General features: G+C 32.2%; 1 protein-coding gene across 1 annotated transcript in view; it reads left to right on the top strand.

Annotated features, from left to right (window-relative positions):
* Nucleotides 1-25,509, top strand: part of LOC131845550 (octopamine receptor beta-2R) — a 241,317-nt gene that overhangs the window by 9,851 nt on the left and 205,957 nt on the right. The gene's annotated exons all lie outside the window — the stretch shown is intronic.

Genomic DNA, 25,509 nt, shown 5'->3' on the forward strand with positions numbered 1-25,509 from the left:
CTGAGGTAATGCTACTTTTTATGTAATTCAAATAGGCAGGAAACTTGACGGTCATCCTGACGGTAAATGGTAACTGTTACATATACCTACTATATTTTTTTTCTACTTATGGACGTCGTAATTTTTATCCATGTATATAACCCTTAGTAAGTTACTCAATAAGTTCATTCTGTATTTAAAATTTTGACTCTAAGGAGTTAGTGCTAGTTGGTAGTTTGTAATCACACATTTTAACTAAAAAATGTAAAGTTACAACAATTGTTAAAAAGAGCAACACGCAAGTTTCTTGCGCGTTCTTCTTGTGGCAACAGCTTTCCGAATGAGCAGTAGATTTGAAGAATAAGTACTACCATTCAAAAGTGTTTAAATTTAAGTTTATTTAAATAAATATTTTTCTATTATATTCTTAGTCATCTGCTTTAGTATAGAAGAACTAGCAAGAAATAAGACAGGTGTTAACCAATCAATTACATCTATTATATAATTTAAATTAATTGTTAAAGTGGTCTTTGAAAAACATAATAAAAAAACGCAATTATATTGTGTCTAGTCTTATATATAAAATTCTCGTGTCACAATGTTAGTTACCATACTCCTCCAGAACGGCTTGGAAGATTTTTGTGAAATTTTATATGCATATTCAGTAGATCTGAGAATCAGCTAATATTTATTTTTCATTCCCCTAAGTGTTAAGGCGTGTCCACTCTTAACATTTTTTTATAATGTGGCATTAAATCATACATACAACTCGAAGGGTGAAAATTTAGAGTTGTATGTATGATTTCACCATCAATCCCTATTGTTTTGATAGTGATTTTAATTTACATGGAAAAACAACGATGCGAGGTCAGCTAGTTAATTTATAAAATCTTATTATTAAGATTATAAATGCGAAAGTTTGTGAGTATGGATGGATGTTTGTTACTCTTTCACGCAAAAACTACTAAATGGATTGATGAAACTTTACAATAATATAGCGTATAACACAATCATATATAATTTAAAAAGAAACTTTGTAAATCAATCAAATAAGTGTGATGCAAATGTTGTAAGAATAAAATTATTTAAAAGAGCAACACACAAGTTTCTTGCTCGTTCTTTTAGTGACGAGACAGATTTCCGAATGAGCGGTAGATTAAAAAAAATGTGATGACTATTCAAAAGTGCTTCAATGTAAGTTTATTTGAATAAATGATTTTCTATTCTAATGAAGTTGCGCGAGTCTGCTAGTTTGTCATACTTTGTACCTATGTAACGTTTATTGGAGTATTGTAACTGTGTCAATAAAAAGTCCGAAAAAATAATTACTCACAAAAATATTTACTCTCGCTACATACAGGAACCGAATACCCGTTCTAATTTAAAAAAGGCATTACGTTAATTGGGTGTAATATAATGATAAATAATAATAATATAATAATAATCTCAGGACAATTCACAGAGAGCCATCTATACCCAAGTTAAGCTATCTAGAGCTTGTGTTATGGGTACTAGATAACTGATACATATACATAGATATTTTTTTTTGTAAATACATACATATTATACATAGAAAACACCCAGACCGATACAAACAATCATGAATACAAATGTTTGTGCCGTGCGAGGAATCGAACCCGCGACCATCGGCCGTAAAGCGGCGTGCTTGACCGCTAGACCACCGAGGTCGTTGAAATGTTAAGAAAGTGTGATGCAGACGAAGTTGAGCGGGCCAGCTAGTCAATAATAAACTCTCAATAGGACTATAAAAGAATTCAGAATATAAAATACTGGATAACCCCGAAGCAACATCAAACAATTTCTATTAAATTCCGCATAGCGAAAGCGCTTTATAATAATCAATTGGGAATTTCCTTTTTTTCTTTTATTCCAAACACGTTTGGGGGATTATATCGGATTATCTAGTTTCGTAAAAATGGTATTCGCATTTCCGTCAAGATCTCGTAGTTCCGCTGACCCAATTGTCGTAGTATTTTCTTGTACGACAATAGCTGTGACTGCAATTTTTTTACAAATGGTATAGAAAACTAGTTGGTACCAGTGATTTCGTCTGCATTTTTAGATAGAATAGAAAATAAATGGCAGAGGATAGCCGAAAAAGAGATGGATGGACTGTGTGATGATATGGTAAGAAAGGGAGTAAATAATGAGGTGATTACGAACAGGGATGATTGAAAGAGAAAGACATTACACCAACTCTAAATGAATGGGATAAGGAAGAAGCAGATGATGATGAGAAAATATTTGTTAAAACAAAATACGTGCTAGAATCACCCTGATGATGAATCTTCCAGAAAATTTTGTGTCACGCACAACCACATTGTGGAATCGTGTTCCTTCAATGATATTATCGAACCGATACGATATCGATACAAGACAAGATCTGTTCCTTCTTAATAGGCCGGCAACGCACTTGAAATTCTTTTGGTTTATCGAGTGCTCATAGGTGGCGGTACTAATTCATGCATCATTTGCCCTATCTTATATATAAAATTCTCGTGTCAAAGTTTTCGTTCCCATACTCCTCCGAAACGGCTTGACCGATTCTCATCAAATTTTGTATTGGTCTGAGAATCGGCCAACATCTATTTTTTATCCCCCTAAATGTTAGGGGTAGTCCAACCCTATTTTTTTTTATTTTAAGGACAAACAACGTTTGCCGGGACAGCTAGTATGCTATAAAAAACATAAGAAAATTTTCCCTAACTTACCAAACAAATCTTTTTGATATATACAATTTTTAAAACTATCAAAGTAAGAAAACTAGTTCCCGTGTTAGTAGAAACAGTGTCACGGCAAGGTGAATGATTCTCGCTTGGTTGTTAGTTACGTATGCTACGTAGATAAAATATAGTCTATGCCCCCTCGTGTTACAATCTATCTTCACATCAACATCCGTTCAGTATTTAATCGAAAAGGACATGTAAAGGCACATTCACAGTTAAAATATTAGAATATCAGAAATAAGACGTCACGTCGATGCAGTTGTACTTGAGTTTTATTTCACTTTCAAATACACTCTTCATTAATTGTTTAGTGCTGGTTGGTAGTTTGTATTCACACGTTTCGACTTGTAAATGTAAACTTACAAGGATTATTTAAAAGAGCAACAGATAAGTTTCTTGCTCGTTCTTCTTGTGATGAGACAGCTTTCCGAACGCTAAAGCGTACCGTAGAGCGATATATAAAAAAAATTGTTATGACTATTCAAAAGTGCTTAATAATTTAAGCACTTTTGAATAGTAAGAGAGAAGAAATATAAAATCATTTATTCAAATAAACTTATAGTTTATTTGAATAAATGATTTTCTATTCTATTCTATTCTATACTATTCTATTGAGTTATTAAATTATACACTCTGATAATAATTTATATTCCTCGTCTGGTCATCTCCGGAGTCTTGGACAGAACGCCTGTCCTTTCTTTTTCAAACTATTCTAATGCTGGCCTTTACAGCTTACCGAACGATAGGTCTGCTGGTGTCGAGTGCCTTGGACAGAACTCATTTATTTTTCAAGCTATTCTGAAATCTGTTGGGCTCAGCTGGCCTTTACAGCTTACCGAACGATAGGTCTGCTGGTGTCGAGTGCCTTGGACAGAACACATTTATTTTTCAAGCTATTCTGAAATCTGTTGGGCTCAGCTGGCCTTTACAGCTTACCGAACGTTAGGTCTGCTGGTGTCGAGTGCCTTGGACAGAACTCATTTATTTTTCAAGCTATTCTGAAATCTGTTGGGCTCAGCTGGCCTTTACAGCTTACCGAACGATAGGTCTGCTGGTGTCGAGTGCCTTGGACAGAACTCATTTATTTTTCAAGCTATTCTGAAATCTGTTGGGCTCAGCTGGCCTTTACAGCTTACCGAACGTTAGGTCTGCTCCTGTTGAGTGCCTTGGACAGAACTCAATTATTTTTCAAGCTATTCTAATGCTGTTGGGCTCAGCTGGCCTTTACAGCTTACCGAACGACAGGTCTGCTCGTGTCGAGTGCCTTGGACAGAACTCAATTATTTTTCAAGCTATTCTGATGCTGTTGGGCTCAGCTGGCCTTTACAGCTTACCGAATGATAGGTGACTGCAGATGGCACTCCAAAACTGTAGAAGATCCACGTGTGGTCGTCTCGTGTGCCTTGGACAGAACGCCGCTCGTTTGTTTTTCAAACTTTTCTGATGTTATAGGCCGCAGCTTCACCGAACGATAGGTGGCGAGGCACTCCAAACCGGTGGCAGGATTTATGGAGTGGCTGAAGGCCAACTCTCGCCTGAGTCTGAGGGCTCTGCTAGGGTTCGAACCTCGGCTCAGACCGTCGTAATTTCGATCCCCGTTTGAATTGCATCGATCGGAAGGTGTAAATCGGGGTAGTAAGCCGCGATGTTCTCAAAGCGATGCCGATGGCACTATCGAACTAAGTCATGTCTCAATACCTTTTAATTACATTGCCATATAACTCTTTTAACTCAAACATAGATTACAAAGCAATCTGCTTTAATTAGGTAAATAATAAATTGCTGACATATGTTAGAAGTAACCACCCTGACGAGTTTACGTTGTCTCGGGGCATCGCGAAACTCAACTTTGGCCGTTGTAATTCCGATCTCCGTTTGGACGGGGAATCGGAAATAATATTGTAAAAAAGGTGTTGTTTTTTCACCCCAGATACAATTGAAGAAATGTTAATACCTAACCAAACAACCAACTGAAAATCAGCATTTGTAAAATACAATCAATAATTTACATACATCAAAAACAGAGTCAATGTGAATCACAACTCAGCATAATGCTGGAAATATAGTTTTCGGCGCTGATTTTCAGTTGGTTAGTTGGTATGCAATTATTGTTGTGCTTGACAAAATACAAGGAGTCAATAAATTCTATTCTATTCTAGAACAATAATAATCTCAGGACAATTAACACGACGCCATATATACCCAAGTTAAGCTAGCTAAAGCTTGTGTTATGAGTACTAGATAACTGATACAAATTCATAGATATATATATATGTTTCAAATTAAATTTTTAATTTAAATACATACATATTATACATAGAAAACACACAGACGGTAACAAATAATCATACTCATGTATACAAATGTTTGTGCCGTCCCTGGAATCGAACCCGCGACCATCGGAAGTAAGGCGGTGTGGTATACCGGTAAACCATCAAAGCTGTCAATAATACAATACTTATATATTATTTAAGACAATATTTCCTTAGTGTTTTCCGAATCACGAACTATTGTACTAATAGTATATTATCTATTTTTATTGTCACAATACCTACCGTCGGCCATTAACTAATACAAACACATGAAACTAATATTTTAACGTCAATATAGTAGTCGTAATTTAATACTAATGGCATCATAAAAAACGGCTGTCACGTTCTATATTCCCAATCCGCGATGATCAATTTAGCGGCTGAAAATATCTTACAGTCATATCGCCTATTTGCGACTAAGATTTTTTAGAGATGCATCTTTTTTTGAAAGGTTTTTGATATATAGTTGGTAATCAATGTCTATGTGACAGACTCGACCCATTGGCTTTGCGGCGTGATATTGCATCTCTGTGCATTTTCTACCGCATATATCACGGGGAGTGTTCTGAGGAATTGTTCGGATTAATACCAGCTGCTGAGTTTCACCACCGTACCCCGGAAACTGAAATACCATCCTGATCATCTGGATGAATGGCGGTCTTCCACAGTACGGTTTTCTAGAAACTTTTTGCCTCGCACAACCATATTGTGGAATCACCTTCCAGCAATGGTATTTCCGAACCGATACGATATTGAAACCTTCAAGAAAAGAGCTTATTCCTTTTTAAAAGGCCGACAACATACTTGCAATTCCCCTGGTGTTGCGAGTGCTCATGGGCGGCGGTAATCACTTACCATCAAGTGAGCCGCATGCTCGTTTGTCCCCTGTGTTATAAAATATATATATATATAGATAGATAAAAAAGGTATAAGCAATATATTAAAGGACAACATGTATAGTTACAATAAGGCGGCCTTATTGCTGAAAGCAATCTTTTCAAGGCAACCTTAGTGAAACGGATTGAAAAATGAACAGGTAGATAATATGCATACAGGAGAAAAATAAAAAGTATCAAACATATATTGATGATGAAGGAAATAATAAGTATTGTATGAATTAGAATTTAATAAATTTTTTATATGTTTTTAGAATAGAAAATATTTCATTAAAAACTTTTTTGAACAAAAATATATTTTATTTCATTACTTTTTTTAATAAATCTCGAACAAGACTACTGTAAAAATATAACAATTAATAATTGGTGTTAGATTCGTTTTACTGTTCCTGGTAGCGGACTCTTCCGTGCCACACACAGATATTTATTTTTACAGATTACTTTTTTTAAAAATCTCCCGTTTATTGGAAGTTTTTTTAAGGGACTCTTTCGTTTTTAGACATATATTTTTAGAATAGAATATACCACATTAAAACCTCTTTTGAACAGTCATTACTTTTTTTTAAATCTTCCGTTTATTAGAAGTTTTTTTTAGAGGAGGGCCTCTTTCTTTTTTAGACTAGAAAATATTAATATAAAACTCTTTGGAATAGTCTTTACTTTTTTTAAAATTCCCGTTTATTCGAAGTTTTTTCAGACGAAGGACTCTTTCTTTATCAAAGTTTTTTTTAGACTTGAAAATATTAATCATAACTCTCTTGAACAGTCATTACTTTTTTTAAATCTCCCGTTTATTTGAAAAGCTGTCTCATTACAAGAAGATTGGTTTAATACCTTGGCCTCGGTGGTCTAGCGGTTTAATGGTGTGCTGAGTGTTACGCTTCCCACGGTCGCGGGTTTGATTTCTCGCACTATGCAAATTTGTATTTATGACTATGATTCTCTGTATTGGTCAGGGTGTTTTCTACGTAATATGTATTTACAAAAATGTATCTAACTATTTATATCAGCTGTCTAGAACCTATAACACACTCGCATTTATTTAAAAGGAGGATATCTAATGTTATGAGGAGTAACTTAGGCTATTTTTATGTTAGATTCTTTTTGCTTTATTAAAAAAAGTTAAATACACATATATATAATGACGAGCGTGCATGGCAATAGTTGTTCATGCACGGGATTTTCTTTTGATGTTGGGCATAGACATCTGTATAAATATACATTGAAAATAAACTGGCTTTTAAAAAAAGTATTTCAATTGAGGTTCTTGCCACAGATCTTATATATATATTTATATATTACTTTCTGAAATGTAGAAATATATACATAAATTTTGAAGAAGAAACTCTTAAATATAGAAACAAAAGTGTAACCTTGTTTGTGAGGCCTGTCTCAAATGTAAAATCTTGAGACTAACGCCCTTCATGAATGGTTGTTTGCTGGACGAATAATTTCGTGAGTAATGACCATGCAAGTATATATAAGTTGACGACCTCGATGATCTAGCGGTTTAGTACACCGCTTTACGTCCGATGGTCGTGGATTCAATTCCTAGAACGACACAAACATTTGTATTCATGGGTGTGATTGTTTGTATCGGTCTGGGTGTTTTCTATGTACAATTTGTATATCTGTGTATTTGTATCAGTTATCTAGAGCCCATAAGACAAGCTTTAGCTATTTTAACTTGGGTCTGGATGGCGCTGTATGAATTGTCCTGAGATTATTATTATTATTTTATACTATAATATATCTCTTTTGTATGATTCTTCTTTCTAGGATATATATATATATATATATATATATATATATATATATATATTCTTGTTCGTCTGTCCATGGACAATTTAAGCCATATTTTTTGTATTTAAGTATGCTTTTTATAGTTGCAACTTTTTATAGTTATAAGCGATGCTATTCGGATTCCCAAAGGTATCATCTGAAACCAGTAAAATCAGTATATACTACAATTTACTATCTGTTTTTTTTATGATTGGCGAACACTATTAAAGAAGCCATCTGCAAAACTTTACCTTTTTTAAAACATAATATTCGTATGGTTAAATAATTAAAGATTTCTTTACATTTCATATTGTTATTGGTTGTATTATTTATTACTGTATATGTTACAGTGATAAATATTTTGTTTTTTTATATCTTCTTGGCTATTTAGCAGTTCATTGATAAATTAGGATATTGTGTTCGCATTTGATACATTGAAAAGAAGAATTCTCTATAAAACCGTATTTTTTGTTTATAATAATAAGATTTTTTTATTATTCCTGAGCATAACAATCTAACAGATATACAGACAAAGTTGGCATAAAATCTAATATGCATATTATATTTCTTGGCAGAATCACTCGCTTCCATGAAAATGTATTATGTGTTTGCAACATTGTTTTTTGTTATTACAACTTTCGTGACAACTGGCATTTTATGGCATTCATTGCTGATGGAGCGCGGAATCCATTTACGATCTCTTTTGTTGATACAAAGTTGTGACACGTGAATATAAGAAAAATAGGTTTAAGTTGGGAACTGCTAACCTGCTAGCAGTTGCCAAACCTGGACAATGGACATTAACAGCAAAAATTAATGTAGAAAAAATTAAAGTTCCATTGTAAGAAGCTTCATGTCACTAAAATTGAAAGATCATATAACGAACCAGCTGTATCGACTTCCTCCGCAGAGAAATTAACTATATTTTTCTAAATTAAAAGATTTTTTTCTCAAATAAAAGTAGCATAAGTTACTCCTTATTGCATCAGCTACCTGCCAATGAAAGTCCCGTCAAAATCGGTCCAGGCATTTCAAAGATTAGCCGGAACAAACAGACAGACAGACAAAAATAGTAAAAAATGTTATTTTTGTGTATGTACCGCATTTATATTCATATGCATGTAGTAAAAAACGGTTATTTCAATATTACATACAGACACTCCAATTTTATTTATATGTATAGATAATTAAATTATTGACTTAACATTTTGCACGCCAATGGTAAGTCCGTATTTCATAATTGACTTTATTTTAAATATTTACGAGTTAAAATAATAACTTCTAACAATTTACATAGCGCCATCTAGTTCCAAAGTAAGACTTATGTTATGAGTATTAGACAACTGACAGAAATACTTATATATACTTTTTTTGTAAATACGTACATATTATACATAGAAAACGCCCAGACCAATATAAACAATCATACTCATGAATACAAACGTTTGCACCGTGTAAGGAATCGAACCAGTGACCATGTAACTCACTCTTGTAACATTGCTGATTTTTAATAATTATAACAGACAGAGTTAAATAGAAATGTAATGGTTGGATTCTCATCAACTTTAGTCAATTTTGTTTTTGTAGTTTAACATACTACCTGACCTTTCAGAGGTTGTCGGTTCAATTCCTGCACAATACTAACATTCATAAATATATGTTTGTATAGATTTGAGTGATTTTCCGTGTATAAAATAAAATCGGGAAAGCCCTCGAGCAAGGAATTTATGATGCTTTCTAAATGGTAACGAATGGCATCAAAATTTTGATAAGATTATAAACACTGCAGTATTTAACATTTAATCAAACATATTAATCATATTGGTGAAATATAAACTACATTTGAGTAAAACTATTATTAGAATCTGTAAATTCATTAACTTTAAAAGAAGTTATTTTTATTTGTTTTAAAATTTAGGGACTTTTGTATAAACTAAAATGTATATATTATCCCGAACAGTGCGATTTCAGAGGAGCTTCCTCCTGCGTACACTTCGATTGTGGAATGAACTTTCTACCGATGTTTTCCCATAAGACTACAGCATGGGATTTTTCAAGAAGGGTATATTAAGGTTTCTTAAAGGTCGGCAACGCGCAAGTGATACCCCTGTTGTTTCAGGCGTTCATAGGCTACGGTAACCATTTACCATCAGATGGGCCGTGTGCTTGATTGCCACCATCGTAGTATAAAAAAAACATGCCAGTCCCATTGTGTCCTATGTGTCCTTGTTCTATGTAGTTTTTATGTATATATGTATCATTCTTATTGTGTCCTATCGTAAAACTAATTACTACATCACGTCACCAGTAAGCAAATTGCTGTAGCCGCACTATCTGAAGCCACCAACACCAAAATCCAATATATATATATATTCTGGTCTGACGTTATTCTCTGTCGTATACTCTCATTTTTGACACACTCCTTTAGTACCTGATATAGGTACATCCTCTATAATAAATACATTTTTGTTTTAAGTCAACTATTTATTTATTTTAATTTTAATGCACATAATTTTAAAGTACATATTGCGGACCTAACACCATTCGGCATTATCTACCAGGAAACCATGGGTGGTGTAGAGAATAATCATTGGCAGTGCAAATATAAATATAATGTAATAATACATATATATATATACAGCCTCGACAGCCTCGGTGGTCTAGTGGTTTAGCACACCGCTTTACTTTCCGATGGTCGCGGGTTCGTATCCTCGCACGGTACATACATTTGTATTCATGAGTATGATTGTTTGTATCGGTCTGCGTGTTTTCTATATATAATATGTATTTATTTACAAAAAAAATGTATCCATGTATTTATATCAGTTGTCTAATCCCATAACACAAGCTCTGCTTAGCTTGGAACAAGATGGCGCTGTGTGAATTGTCCTGAAATATTATTATTATTATACAGTCATTGTAACTTCTATAATTTAAGCAAAATTTTGCAACTTAGCCATAAGTCTGCTCCGAAGTACACAATAAATTCAGAGCTCCAGTTTTTATGCATTCAATTTAAGAAAAAGCTTTTGTCGAATCCCGTTCAGCTGAAGTTTACGCCACAAAATAATGCTCCCTGCCCATTTTTTTTTGTAAACTTATCACGGGGAGTGTTCTGAGGAATTGTTCGGATTAATACCAGCTGCTGAGTTTCACCACCGTACCACCCGCCAGAAACTGAAATACCATCCTGATCATCTGGATGAATGGCGGTCCTCCACAGTGCGGTTTTCTAGAAACTTTTTGCCTCGCACAACCACATTGTGGAATCACCTTCCAGCAATGGTATTTCCGAACCGATACGATATTGAAACCTTCAAGAAAAGAGCTTATTCCTTTTTAAAAGGCCAACAACGTACTTGCAATTCTCCTGGTGTTGCGGGTGCTCATGGGCGGCGGTAATCACTTACCATCAAGTAAGCCGCATGCTCGTTTGTCCCCTGTGTAATAAAAAAAAATATATTACTACTTGTTCTAAACTTATATTTTATGGTATGACTATTTATTAAATTAATCTTCGGATTGCAGTTTTAGAATCTGCTTTTTCATTTTCAATTAAAACCCAGAGTGGTTATTCTAATCGAAGCAAGGATAATTTATTCAAGTAGCACATTTTAGCCGCTTATAAACGTCAATTTTTTCTTAGTAATATTTTTTCTCTACCTTCCAATTCAGTATACAGATTCAATTAAAAATAACTGGCAAGAAATCTAACTGAATTTATTTTTTTTAGAAACCAGTTTGTTTCTATTAAGTACTTATGTAGGTGTCTATATCTAACATTACATGAAAATTCCGTGCATGAACTACTATTGCCATAGACTGATAATATAATTGAAATAATATTAATAAAATTGTTTGAATTATTGCTAGCATAAAGATATCTAAGAGAAGAGATGAAGGGACATGTTTATAAATAGTGTACCTAAATATAATTTCAAATATAGCTGGACACATGGATATGTAAATTACAGCGCCATATACTAAGAATTCCCCAAAAATTTCTACAAAACTACTAATAAACTGATTAGGGATTTACGCGTGAGGAATCACGATAAATAGCTAGTTTTATAAAGGTGATAAACAATAAGATTTGTAAAAAATTGACACGATGAACTTTCTTTCTAGGAAAGATTATTATAAAATTTAGTTCATAGATGATAATAATGTTGCTGTAGTAAAAATAAACTAACATAATATTTATAGTAATATATCAACAATATTATCTAATTGCACAAAGAATTAATGTTAATTGTCACATGCTCCTTCCTAGTTATTAAAACATCATATATTTAAAAGAGCAACACGCAAGTTTCTTGCGCATTCTTGTGATGAGTCTGCGTTCCGAATGTGTGATAAAATAAAAAAATAAATTTAAAAATGCATACAATAAGTTTATTTGAATAAAGATCATTTCTATGTATATTTCTGTTTGAATAACACTAAGTCATACACGTGATAAAATAAAAAAATATTTAAAAGTGCATACAATAAGTTTATTTGAATAAAGATCATTTCTATGTATATTTCTGTTTGAATAACACTAAGTCATACACGTGATAAAATAAAAAAATATTTAAAAGTGCATACAATAAGTTTATTTGAATAAAGACCATTTCTATGTTTATTTCTGTTTGAATAACACTAAGTCATACACGTGATAAAATAAAATAAAAAAATTAAAGGTGCATATAATAAGTTTATTTGAATAAAGACCATTTCTATGTATATTTCTGTTTAAATAACACTAAGTCATACACGTGATAAAATAAAAAAAAATATTTAAAGGTGCATATAATAAGTTTATTTGAATAAAGACCATTTCTATGTATATTTCTGTTTAAAGAAAACTAAGTCGTACACGTGATAAAAAAAAAAAAATTAAAGGTGCATATAATAAGTTTATTTGAATAAAGATCATTTCTATGTATATTTCTGTTTGAATAACACTAAGTCGTACACATAAGTACACCTTTGTTTAGTCATTCATAATAACTCCAAATAGCTTGCGTCTGTGTGGTAAAATGTCAGCTATCCGAAGTTCTATTGTTACAGAAATCCATCTAAAGTGCGCCAACTATAATAGTTTACGATTATAGGTTACTAGCTGTACCCGTGACTTTGTCCGCGTGGAATAAATGACCTTGACCAAATAAATAAACATATTTAATAATCTAAATTCTAACCACAAAAAGCCAATGTTTCATAATTCTAGATTAAAAAATAATAAAATTTCAATAAAAATTTCATCTCCTATATATTTTTTATTTTACCCTCTTAAGTGTAAATTTTACAAACTTTAAATGTCATATTTGTTTATATTGAATCAACAGCCTAAAAAATAAGTGTCCAATTTCTAGCTTATAAAATGACGATACTTCCATACAACCTTTCATCACCCCCTTTTCAACCCCTTACAGCTCATTTCTCGCATGAAAAAGTGGCCTACGTCCTTTCTCAGGTATCTGTATACCAAATTTCATTTAAATCGTTTTAGCAATTTTGGCTTGAAAACACGATAAGCAAAAAGACAGATACTTCCATACAACCTTTCATCCCCCCCCCCCTTTCAACCCCTTATACCTCTGTTCGCATTAAAAATATTTTTTTTCCTTTGTCACTGTGTACCAAATTTCGTTTAAATCGGTTCAGTAGTTTTCGCGTGAAAGCTCGACAGACAGACAAAGTTACTTTCGGATTTGTAATGTTAGTAAGGATATAATACTAATTTATTACTTCCAGAAATAGTTCCGTATTTTCTTGCTGATATATAGTTTATTTCCAGTATAACTTGGCTCATTGAACAAACAAGCACCAAAATTGTACGTTACCTCTGCAAATGACATTTCTCCATGTCCGTTCTTCGGACTGGCGCCAATGATATTGGTCTGTCGTGTTCCGGAGTCGACAACGAGCAGTTGAAGTTTCATCTCATCTTTATTAGGTTTGTGCAAAGATTTAAACTTGTTAGAACGGGTATTCGGTGCCGTATATATCGAGAGTAAATGCTTTTTGAAATCGGACTTTAATGTACGACTTTTTTTTATTAACAGAGTTACAATACTCCAATCAACATTTCGTAGATACGAAGTATGACAAAATAGCAGACTCGTGCAATTTCATTTGCATAACACTTGACCAATTTACATAATACTTTTTTAAATTACATATATCTGTATTAGTCTGAAGTGTAAGTTATATTACTGTACAATTTCATCAAAATCCATTCAGTAGTTTTTGCGTGAAATAGTAACAAAGATCCATCCATCCATACTCACAAAGTTTCGCTTTTATAAAATTAATAATTTTAACTGGGCTAAAACCTGAACTCTATATTTAATGGTTTAGAATTATGTCCATATAAAATCTAATAATATTTAGTGTTAACTGTGCCCGCGGTTAGACCCCGTTTAATTTATAGCCTACTAGCTATTCGCCCCGGCTTTGCTCGGTTGTACACGTATTATATATGTCAACCTTCCTCTAGAATCACTCTATCTATTAAAATAAGTAGTTTTAAAGATTTAAGCATACATAGGAACAGATGGCGACACCGACTTTATTATATACTATGTAATGATGTGTTATTCTAATGTATAATCTATATTACTGTAAAGTTTCATCAAAATCCGTTTAGTAATTGTTACATGTAAGAATGTAAGCGTAACAAACAGCCATCCATCTATACATACTAACAAACTTTCACGTTTATAATACTAGTAAGATGTTGCAATAATTTTAGAAGCCAGAACAGCAGTTGTACCAACTTTTGCGAGAGTGCATCTCGCCTACAAGTTTCCAGCGTGATCGATATCGAGGTTATTGATTGGCGATGGCCTATTTACTTTATCTATACATCGTACGTTTATTTTGTAAGGCTACGTTTTAACAAATAGTTCATAGCGACTCGCCAAGGTAACCTATATATTGTAAACTTCGATAAATTTATTAATGTTATAAACGTGAAAGTTTATGAGTATGGATGGATGTTTGTTACTCTTACACGCAAAAACTACTGAACGGATTTTGATGAAACTTTACAGTAATAGTTTGTATTGCTGTAGCACACACATGCAGGTTTACCCTTTATTGAATTGTTATATTGTAGGTACTTGACATTTGATGTTATAATTAAGCCTATATGTGTGTACTAAGATACAAATAAAAACTATTATCTATCTATCTATCTAATATAGCTTATATATCAGAATAATATGTAGGTTATAATTCAATAAGATGTTATCTAAATATATATAACTCAAAGGTGACTGACATAATGATCTATCAACGCACAGCCCAAACCACTGGACGGATCGGGCTGAAATTTGGCATGCAGGTAGATGTTATGACGTAGGCATCCACTAAGATAGGATTTTGATTAATTCTACCCCCAAATGGATAAAATAGGGGATGAAAGTTTATATAAAACATTGTCAATTTTAAACCGATCAGGCTGAGACTTTGCATGCATAAAGCTACTATGACGTAGGCATTCCCTAAGAAAGGATTTTGATAAATTCCATCCCTAAGGGGATAAATTAACGCGAGCGAATCCGCGGGCAAAAGCTAGTGTAATATAAACAATGGGCGACATATAATAATAAACGTAACGCAGTAGCACAAGTAAGTGTGATGCAGACGAAGTTACGCGGGTTAGCTAGTATATAGATAATTGTACAAATAATGAAAAAAGACGTGGCTTTATGTGTCGCAAAGGTGAATAAGAAACCAATTGAGCATAACGTTAAAGATAAATCTGCAGCGCTGATATTCTGTTGGATCCTGTAATTAATAATATATATATATATTTATAACTTCCAGCTCTTTAATAAGTGAATGCATTATAAATTATGATGGTAGAAAAACAATGACATATGTTTACATAGTATAAATTAAAGTCGCTTCCGCTGTCTGTTGCTTAGATCTTTTAAACTACACAACGGATTTTAATGCAGTTTTACCAGTAGATAGAGTGATTCAAGAGAAAGGTTTATATGTATAATATATTTACATCCGTCTGAAACCCCCGGTTTCAGACGGATGTAAATATATTAGGTTAGGTAGTATTATACTAATATTTAAGACTAAGAAGAAAAGTACTAAGAGGAAAAGTTTGTTTGTTTGTATTGAATAGGCTCCGATACTACTGGACCGATTTGAAAAATTCTTTCACCATTAGGAAGCAACACTATCCGTGAGTGTCATAGGGTATAATATATTTCCAAAAAAATTAGGGATCCTTACCAAATCTCCAATTATGTAACCCAAGGTGTAAAAAAATTAAACACGGATCTTTAAACGACCTATTCTAAGTCCACGCGGGCGAAGCCGCGGTCGGATAGCTAGTATATAAATAAACTACTGATGTAATGTATTTTGTTGTTATTAAACTACTATATATGAATATTAACGTTTGCCTTTATTGATATGGACAAACCTTCCGTTGACTGAGACTGATATGGTTGGCCAAGATTATACTTACAGACTTAGATGGACAAGTTATGCTTGTCCATCTAAGTAAGTATAATCTTGGCCAAATAAAGACATCATAGATAAGAGACCTATTTTAATGACAATTATAATACAATAACAATAAGAATCTCAGGACAATTCACGGCGCCATCTAGACCCAAGTTCATCTAGCTAAAGCTTGTGTTATGGGCACTAGATAACTGATACAATATATTAGATATGTTTTACAAAAACATAGACATATTTTCTTTTTCGTAAATACATACATATTATAAATAGAAAACACCCAGACCGATACAAACAATCGTACTCATGAATACAAATATTTGTGTAATACCAGGATCGAACCCGCAACCATAGAAAGTAAGATGGTGTGCTAAACCGCTATACTACCAAAGCCGTCATTTTTATTTTAAGCGTTTTTAATTGACTTTACTTAGTTGTAAGTCTGTTTTAGTTCATTACGTACGTTTTATGTTTGGCAATCATTAAAATACTTCATTATATTAAAAGGGTAGATAAGAAAGAAGCCAAAATGTTTTTAATGGAGATTGCACTACGGCTCATCGAGGTTACTAATGACCTGAGAGCTGGTAGTTATTTTGGCCAGATAATCATGGCGATTCAAAGGGATTCCGCTAATAACTTGGATATTGCCTCAATGTGCCATGTGGGATTACAATGGTTGGTTTTCTTAATGAATTGTTAATAAAAATAGAGCATATGCTGGTAGTCACGCTATACACCCGTGCGAAGCCGGGGCGAGTACCTAGTTACTTATATGATATAATGACTGAAATAGCCTTAAGCCTAGCCTAAATATAATACTAATAATAATTTGCTTTTGCAATAGCTTATGCTGGTGGTTACTCTATTCTCCGAAATTTAAATTTGAAAATGAATCTGTATTATTATAAACATATACAACATTTATTAGAAAAGAATACGAGCTGAGTTTCTTGTCAGTTTCTGCTCGTTCTTCTATTCAAAATCTTCAATGTAAGTTTATTTGAATAAATGATTTTCTATTCTATTCTATTCTATTCTATTCATTCCGAACTGACGGTAGATTTGACATATCATTAAAGTCTGTAATAGACCTACATGAATTTGTTAATTTTTGTCATTTATAATATCTACTTACTTATCTTTTTACTTAATATAAAAAAATCTTGTCACGTTGTTAGCCCGCGATGGTATCCAAAACTACTAAACCAATATTGAAATTTTATAAGTTATATGCGTTAATTTATCGCTTAGGGGTGGAATTTATCAAAATCCTTTCTTGGGGATGCCTACGCGGCTTTACGCATGCAAAGTCTATCGGTTTAATATACAAAGTTTCGTATATAATCATTTAGTTAATCAAATATTTTATTAATCAAAATCCTTTCTTAGCGGATGCTTACGTCGTAACATCTACTTGCATGCCAAATTTCAGCTCGATCCGTCCAGTGGTTTGGGCTGTGCGTTGATAGATCACTATGTCAGTCACCTTTGAGTTATATATAATTATATTCGCTAGGTCTGAAAATCGGTTGTTATCTATTTTTATACCCCTAAGTATTGGGGATAGTCCATAAACTTAATTTTTATTTTTTTAACAATATTATTTATTTTGATAGTTTTATATTAATTTATACAGCAAAACAACGTCAGCTAGTGATAGTGAAACATTCTTTACCATTTTATATTTATGTAATGTTGTTGTTAGAGTTATATTTATAATATATATACCTACTATTGATTATTGCTCAACTTAAAGTTAACTACGGGAACGTATCGTATACTTTATTTCTTCTAATAAAATATTTCGTAATCATTACTTTAAGGCGACGCCGTGATAAACTATTACTTCAAAATCGGGCCCCGCGCTCTGCGCACCTCATGCACCCCGATAGTTTTACGTATCGCCGATCGACCGCCAGCGCTCGCTCGCTCTCCCCGTACCACGATATCACGAACACGCGTCCGTGTCGCAATGTAACGCGTGAATCAAGTAGACGAAGCTTCGGTCCCCAATTGAACAAAACTATTACGGAGTCTTCCTGTTTGTTTATATAATTTATATTTATGAAGGCACATTGATATTTTAGAATTTACAATACAGTGGAACTAACTACGATACGAATTAATTATAAAGATTCTTAAAGTAAAGAATTAAATAGAAATATTGAGGTAGAGTTACATATTCCCGTAACGTAAACTAGTGCTTTTATTACTATCTTTGAAAGAAACACCAAAAAAATAATCTTTGTGTTTTTCGTATATATTGTAATTGGTAATTACGACGTTTATTTATTTGCCCTAGATATTTTAATGTATACTACATTAACGTACTTACGTTAAATGAAATGTGAAAATATACGAAGGTTAGTTACTTTATAAAAGAGACAGTAAGTCTGCGTTTCTGTGAATGATAGGTATATCAATTAAAAAATCTATATATATTATATATTTGATACAATAAACCTAAATTTAGTAATAATGTATGTGACTTTATTTATTTGATACGCGTAGTGGACATTATTTCTTTATGTTTTAGAAAGTATACTTTTAAAAATGCGTAAGTAATTTAACATTATATGTAAGTAAAGTACGTAAAGATATACACTTTATGACAAAATAGTAAAACTTTTACAGTAATTTATAAATTATTATAATAAATATTAAGTTTTAATTATATGTAAAAAGGACGTGAACAATTACAACCTAATCATAAAAGATCTATTAACTTCATACAAATGAAATTATTGAATAATTATAGGTTTGAACATGATTATTTATATTATTATGCATAATTTAAATAAAAAAAATATGACTATTCTGCAAATTCTCTATATAAACTATAAGTACGCGAAATTTCATATTCATCCGTCCGCGCTGTTTTTCGTAAACCGGATACAAAGTTATTATCACGTATTAATACATACGTTTTAATAAATTTATATAATACTTTTCATTATTTCACTTTTTTATTTATTTATTTCCTTGGACCTACCAAGGAATCTTAATTTTACGGCAAAACAATAAGGGAGATGGATAGTGGACATGTTTGCCATGAGTGAGCGAGACAGATATATTATCAAAGTCAACAAAAGTAAGTAAAATAATTAAAATAAAGAAAAATCTTAACCTAGTTTAGGTTTATTTAAATAAGGATAATATTGAGGACGAAAAGTTTGAACTCGTTGTACGTGAAACGGATGCATTTCGGGTCTTTGTAAAATACGATGTGCTGTGCTATTACAATAAGAAAGAACGGGAAAAAGAAAAAAAAAAAGAAAAAAGAAGAAAAGTATTTTCGTTTGTGTACAAACGAAAATATTTTGGTCATCTGCGACCTTTTGCAACACTTCTTCCTAATAAGGAAAGCGAGTTCTACCTCCAGCCCGTATTTGATTCGGGAAATGGCCGCCCTCCGTGAGTGTGATCTGGATAGCGCTCTAAATTTGGATATCTTTTATAAAGCCTAGCGGCAGCAATTGCATGCATCTGCATTCCTCATAAATAGGTGCTTGTTGCAATTTTTTGTGAAGTAAATAACAAGGATACCAACACAAAAGTCCAATTCCAAAAGAGACAACCCAAAGTTGTCGGTATGGAATCAACAAGTTCAATTCACAAAAATCCAAGTCCAAAAAGAGAAGCCAACAACAGCGAATACGGAAAGACGCGCAGTAGGCTGAGCTGAAGCTGAAACAGAATGAGCAAAATGTACTAACTGGTGTCAGACTGGTAGCGTAGCCATTTGCTTGGTATGGCGACTGTATCTGTTTCATTCGCGCGCGTTTAAATGACGCATCTCCGTCTCACTGGGTGGCACATCTGTCTCGCTCGCTCACGACAACATGTCCACTACCCATTTCTCTTATCATTTTGCCGTAAAATTAAGAACCTACTACTATAAGCTTGTGTGAATAAGAAACATTTGAACGGAGTAAAATAGGTTAGCAAAAAATACTAGAGGTTTTTTTCTCGTTTTTTTTTAGTATGAAACTAACAAGTATTGTACATTTACAATCCTGATTAAATGTCCGAACTTTTAATGGCACTTGCCAAGGAACTTTAGTACATAAAAGAGGGCCTTTCAAACTCTACAATTTTTGAAAATTTTAAATGTAGTTTAACAAATAGTCTTAATTCTAGAAAACTTGGGGCAATTGTGTCATTATTTTTTACTGTGATTCTAGAAATGTTATTTGGCTTTATGGTTCCAAAGTTTAAATGAATAAAAATAATAAAAATTAAGCACAATGACCGAATAATGGTTATAGTTTGACCAAATTTCTAAGTTTTTCTTTAATGCTCCTAATTTTCAAACTGCATGGGATAGATTTTTTTCTGATTTTTCTCATGATGGTTACAATCAATTCTCTCACTGCTTGAAATTGAGTTCTGGGAAAGCCTGTATAGTATAATCGAAGCCAAATATTTCACCATTACTTTGTTTTGCTTTCCATAGCTACAAAGACAATGCTTACCTAGACTTACTACAGATAAAAAGTACTTATCGGAGTGAAAATATGTCACAATTATTTATGTGATACTCCAACATATAGTCGGATTATGATTAATTAAATAATATTTTTGTGAAATTATTGACAATCAATAAGTTTTTTGATTACACTAAATATGTAGTAACATTGAGAAAAAAAAATACTTTATTTTGGATTCAATATTATATATTATTAGTATTAGTACGTATAACATTTATTCGTATAAGTAAATAAAATAGTGTAAAAAATGTAAAAAGGGTAACTAAATGATTACATTACTTGAAATAGTAAAAGAATTAAGTTACAGCAATATTTAATTTTTGTATAAATTCATAGACGACTCCACGATTTTACTTTGTTATAATGAGTCAGTCGATTTTTTCTTTGGGTGTAGGGTTGTCACTTCGCCAATCCTAATAGCCGGACAGACCATCCAGTTTGGCGGGACATATTGGTAAAAAGGCCGGATACCCTACATTATTGAGGGTTTTGTGTCTCAATATCATGTAAATATTTATTACAAATAAATTACATTACATTACAAATAATTTTGTTAATTATTATTAATAAGTGTTACTTTAGGTGCGATCCGTCAAAATATTTAAAATTTAAATTGGCCCGTTGATAAAAAAGGTTGCTCACCCCTGTTCTAGATAAACAGTTATCAACATTTTAAAATTCTTCTTAACGTCTAATGAAAGGTAATTGCATAAATAAGTATTATTTACACCTGTTACTTCAGTAACTAACGAAATAAAAAAACATCTAAGCAAAACAAAACTTCTTGAGTTAAGAAATAAAAAATAAAATTAGTTTTACAATAAAATAATGTAAAAGCCTACCAAACGGCGTACAAGACTATTTATTTTAGCCAGATGCCAAAAAAAGTCCCGTCAAAATCAGTGCAACCATTTCAGAGATTAGCCGGAACAAACAGACAGACAGACAAAATTGATAAAAAAATTTTGGTGTATGTAACGTATTTATATTTGTATGCATGTAGTAAATAACTGTTATTTCAATATTACCAACAAACACTCCAATTTTATTTATATGTATAGATAATGGGAGTGCCCCATTTTTATTTATAAATAACTACGAAATCAAAATAATGTAAAATTTGTTTATATTTTCTTAACCATTTCTATACATTAATACTAAAAGTTTTTTATCATTTTTAACAATTAATTGTCACTACTTTACAAATTATGACTTAGTATTACATTCGTAATATGTACGATAAATCATTACTAACTGTATTAACTTAAATACAGTAATTGTTAAATGTAAAATAAGTAACTGTCACCCGCACCATATTATAGCGTACGCTATAATAAGTGTATGACGAAATAATTTACGATTTGATAGCGCGCGTTCTCAGGCGAGCTATCCGCGCTAAGCACAGGTCCGACGTTGGCAGGGGCCGGGGACTGACTGACTTGCTCTAACTCTCATACAAAACAACTTGTGAGCAAGAGATTTTTATGCGGAAAAACAGTTTATCTTGTTTAAAATAAAAACTATTGGTTATTATATACATCTGAATTGTACTATTTATGTGGGTATTTAGTATAGTGTATATTGGAAAATTCGAGTCTTAAATCAGTCCCGTTTTCTTATACGAATCAAACATATATTTTATAAGACCAATCTTTGAGATTTTTTTCTCTGCTACAAAAGTTAATCAATCATGTAACGAGAACTGTCAATATGATGTCAAAGATCTGAAAAATGAAATACCTAAATATCAGCCCGGAATGATTTGTAATTGCTGAGAAAAGTTAAGGTATCTGAGGTCAATATTTGCAATGCGTCGCCTTAATTACAATTTATGTCACTTGAGAAGGCATTAAACATTACTGTTTACGATAAACCGGATGTTTGTGGTATAACCGGTTTCTCATGTTTACCAATTATTTTATATCCGGTATTAGAGGTCTAATTACAAAATTTTCATTTCGATTGATTTTTTTTCTTTACTTTATAGTAAAACGTGTACCACAGGCGAGCTTTATTAAGCTATATTCCACATGGCATTTGTTGCGGATACTATGTTGTTGATCGAGACGATGTATATTACAGATGATAATTGACTGACAATATGTACATAAAAATATTGATCTTATATACTAAATGACAATAGGAAAATGTAAGGTGGGGTGACACAGTTTAGACACGGCAGTGCTTAGTAGACAATATTGAATTTGTCTTACTAGACATTATTAAATGCAATTATTATTTTGATGTATCTAGGTGACTGTGTCCCATAGCCAGCTAACCTTTAGGTAGAAATAGAATACGTTGTATTAATGGTGGAAAACTGTAACAATAATAGTATCATTACATAGTATAAAACAAAGTCGCTGTCGCTGTCTGTCCATCCGTATATATGCTTAAATCTTTATATGTATATATTTACGAAAAAAAACTATGTATTTGTATCAATTTCTAGTACCTATAATACAAGCTTTAGCTAGCTTAACTTGGGCCTAGATGGCGCTGTGTGAATTGTCCTGAGATTATTATTATTATTATTCTTAGCTCGAAAGCACTCTGAACTGACAATAGATTTGACATATTATAGATACATAGAAAATACCCAGATAGATCTAAAAATCTTTATTCGTATCCAGATAACATAAACAAAGAGAGTATAAAAAAAATTTCATTAACAAATGTAAGAAAATAACACATAAGTATAATAAATAATAATAATAAAAAAAAACAACAACACAATACTTTAACTTACACATAAAATAAATATTAAAATACATATTAGGTGCCACAGGGAAACGAAAGGGTTGAGCTACTCAGTGAAAAATTTCCTCAACGAGCAAGACACTGATTTTCAGTAGCAGCACAGCAGTGGTCCGATCGTATGCAGCGACATATTTACTTAACAATCTTAATGTTACCGAAATTTAATTAAACTCATCCTTGATAAAAATAATAAAATAAAGAAATCAATATATATATATATTTATGTATAATAATATTAATTTAAATATATATAAATATAAATTCAAATAACTGTTGACGTAGACCACCACCTAAGCGACCAAAGGCTTTCAAATAATAATAATAATATGAAATGCTAGGAAATATCTAGTTGAAAAAGTTTCATCTTTTTCTTAAATACCAGTTTTGAAAACCGACACAAACAATCTGAATCGAACCTGCGACCATTGGAAGGCCGGCAGTATGCATAATTCAAATTAAAATTCAAATTCAAAATATCTTTATTCATGTAGGTCTATTACAGACTCTTATGATATGTAATCTACCGTCAGATCGGAATGATTTCGAGATGAAAAGAACTGACAAGAAAATCAGCTCGCTTTTTTTTTTAAATGTTGTGCGTACTATATTTACAATAATACAATTTCATATCAATATAATAATACATTTTCATATACAATCCGCTCGAAGCATGAAGTAAAGCAACGGCCCTGTTTAATTCCATCAACAATAAAGAGGAAGATTCTCACTGTGTTTTCATTACAATGCCACAACTGTGTCAATACGCTGTTCACATCTGGTTCTGCGTCGTAAGTTAATTGTGATGAATTTCAAGATACAGTTAGCGTACAATTAATGTTATTGCTGTAATGTTTTTACTATTAATGTATGTGACATTTATAAACAGTATTTATTATGTTGTGGAAGGTACATTCCCCTATTCTATTGTTCTAATATAGATTAATAATACATTAGATATAGGTGTTACTTCTAAATTACAAACATGAAAGATAGGTTGTCGATTTATTTTCTCCTGACGTAACCTTATATACCGTACATTTATCATCTTGAAATTTTGTACAATAATATTTAGAAAGATAAGTGTAGTATATGTGGGAAAGAGAAAGAAGCATCATGTCGTCTCTTGCGCACACTGCTGGCGTCATGCAGGCATTAAACGGTGTACAGCGAGTGAGAACGGTGGTGTTTCTGAGAGATGATTATCTTGAAGACAAACAGTTGAAAAGAATAGACGTTACTTTCTGTCTCCTAGTCTGCGAGCAACGCCTGGATCTAACGTCTGATTGCGATTATTAGCCAGATGTCTCTAAGCCCAACTGCGGTTCCCTAACGCAGGACATCGCGATTGTAATTTTGTATACAAAAATATATGTATTACAATAATGAAAAAGTTGCTTGATCAATCCAATATTGTATTATTAATATATAATTTTCTTAGGATTTGAATATGGTTTCAAATACCATTCTTCGATTTCTTTTAATACAAGACAGTTTGATACCAAGCATTTTATTAATAAACCATAGATTAAATAAGTAATAGATACATAATTCTACAGTTAATATTGGCATTTGACCTTGGAAATAATTAATAAAAAACTGACACATGTCTTAATGTTGTCTATACTTAGATATAAAATAGTTTCTCTTGAATTATTGCTTCAAAGTACGGCCACGATGGTCTAGCAGTGTAGCATACCGCTTTAATTTCGACGGTCACGAGTTCGATTCCTGAGAATTTACAAACTTTTGTATTCATGAGTATGATTGTTTGAATCAGTCTGAATGTATGTAAAAATGTATCCAAATATTTGTATCTGTTGTCTAGTACCCAAAACATAAGCTCTGCTTAGCTTGGTACTTATTTTATTTTAATTTTAATTACTAAAACTGAAATTTAGAATATCGTTTTAAATTATAACGTATAAAGCCTCTGTTAACAAGGTAAATTAACGCGACAGTAGACAAAGCAACGGGCCAATAGTATAGTATAATATATTATTATATAAGCCTTTAAGTGTAGTAATCTAATTACTAATCGTTACATATTATAAAATAAAGTCGC

The sequence above is a fragment of the Achroia grisella genome, unplaced genomic scaffold (assembly GCF_030625045.1).
Source record: "Achroia grisella isolate CSIRO2021 unplaced genomic scaffold, CSIRO_AGI_Agris_v1 utg474, whole genome shotgun sequence".
Taxonomy (NCBI): domain Eukaryota; kingdom Metazoa; phylum Arthropoda; class Insecta; order Lepidoptera; family Pyralidae; genus Achroia; species Achroia grisella.